The sequence below is a fragment of the Octopus bimaculoides genome, chromosome 5, assembly GCF_046866305.1.
Source record: "Octopus bimaculoides isolate indiv1 chromosome 5, ASM4686630v1, whole genome shotgun sequence".
In the NCBI taxonomy this organism is placed as follows: Eukaryota; Metazoa; Mollusca; class Cephalopoda; order Octopoda; family Octopodidae; genus Octopus; species Octopus bimaculoides.
Window position 1 is genome coordinate 97977031 of NC_142932.1, and position 1978 is coordinate 97979008.

At 30.6% G+C, this 1978-nt stretch overlaps 1 protein-coding gene across 1 annotated transcript in view; it reads left to right on the forward strand.

Annotated features, from left to right (window-relative positions):
• The first annotated feature begins 831 nt into the window (after window positions 1–831).
• Window positions 832–1978, forward strand: part of LOC106867885 (glycogen synthase kinase-3 beta) — an 84881-nt gene continuing 83734 nt past the window's right edge. The window contains exon 1 of the mRNA XM_089352727.1: window positions 832–1978. This exon is cut by the window's right edge and continues 741 nt beyond it. The gene's annotated coding sequence lies outside the window, so the exon portion shown is untranslated.

Sequence of the window (1978 nt, forward strand, 5' to 3'; positions counted from 1 at the left end):
GTATCTCCCTACTTTAAATTAATCAGAATATATAATTACTTTAAAACCAAATTCAAATGAAGATTCCATCAACCCTCACCGAAATTAAATGTCATAGAAAATAAATTAAGGAACGAAGAAGAAATAAGGGGCGCTTGAAGAAAGGAAATTGTTATTGAAGCCAGACTACATTTGAAATTTGAATCTGAAAAATATAATGAATAAAAATTTATTTAGATGATATACCATTAAATGTAGTTAGTTACATTTTCTAAATACGCAGTCCCAAGAAATTAAAGTACTTTTTACGATTTCTCTTCGAATATAGTCGATCACAAGTACACACATACCATATGACGTAAGTTTACGTCATCATTATATGTGTACGAGATCATCCGAGGTTTTACAAGACTGAGTAAAAAAAAAAAAAAATTTCGGTAATTTCCGACATAAGAATAGATAATAGTTTATTTCTTTTAAATACTGTAATGATTATTACAATTGATTTTTTAATGAATATCTATAAGCATATAAACATATATGCTGAAAATACTTTAGGTTTTAAGAATCAATAGATCAGATTTCGTAGCATGAGACTACTATAAGATAGTTATATAAACTTGGATCAAGTAACAATAAAACGAAACGTGCGTACGAAACGAAGATTAAAAGAAACATTAAAATTTTACAATCAGGTCTTTAGATGTCTTCCTTTATATTTTTATTCAAATATATATATACATTTAAAAATAAATAAAATGATTTATTATACTATAGAATGAGAATTTTTCCTATTTAATTGTTACTATACTCAATCCCTACTATACTTTTATAGCAACCTAGCTAAATCACGAAGTGTTTCGCCCTACACTTTTTTCCGTGTTGCTGAATTATTTCATTGGTAGTCATCAGTTGAATGCTTGTATTCTCAGTATACTTGCTGTGAAATTGTATCATTGTGTAACAGTTTTTTACGGTTTTATTTGACATTTGATGTTGTCATGTTAATGCCAATGATATACTTCTAAAGCCTGGAGAAATTTCAAAGAAATCAAAGGGACGTGGAGGCTAGATATTTATCAATGGCGTAAAGGGCTATGACTTGATTACTTGACTTCGTTACTTGTGTGTGTGTGTGAGAGAGAGTGTGTTTCATTTACCTGAGATATAATTTATGCTTTATTCAGCCACTTTTTGAAAGTGAAAAACCACAACCAACAAAAAGCAACAGCAAAATAACTGGAAGATCAAAGGAGGAAGGAACGGAATTACGAAAACCTTTCAATAGTGTTAACTTTGCAGTACATGGTGGAAACTAATCCATATCAGAGGCCCTCTGTACACTGGTCTCTCACAGGTACATATGTACATGTATATATATATGAATACAAATCGACAATTTTACTTTACAAACGGATTGATACTTCGGGAGATAGATATATTTGAAAGACCACGATGTAAATCCAATGTGGAAACAATAGACCATATCTGATCAAGATTTAAATGGAGATCATCTAGTCCTACCAAGACTTACAAAGTGGAATTATTCGCAGCATTAGTTTTTGACTCAAAGCATAAAATAACATCTAGTTCGAAGAAAAAGGACAAGTGCAAAATGTATTTTTGTATATAATTCAGTCTGATGGTATGTGAAAATTTGATCAAACATTTCCGCACATTTCCGTTTCGAAGTTGTCTTTCATTATAAACTACTGACATTATTTATTTCGTTAAATTATCTGATTTTCATGTTTTATTCAAATTCTGTGTATTTTTAAATATATGCAAACATCATATCTTCTGTCTCATGCTTTCTGTAAAGTACAAGGTCTAGTTTTGCTTGACCAGATGTCTGCATACCTAGGGTACCATACATGTGTCTTTCGTTCACACGAAGAAACGTTACAGTTGCCGTGAATTACACGCCGTATACTTATTGCTGAAAAGAAAAAAAAAAGACTTTCCTTCCATTCTTGAAACATTTGTTTCGTGCATTCAT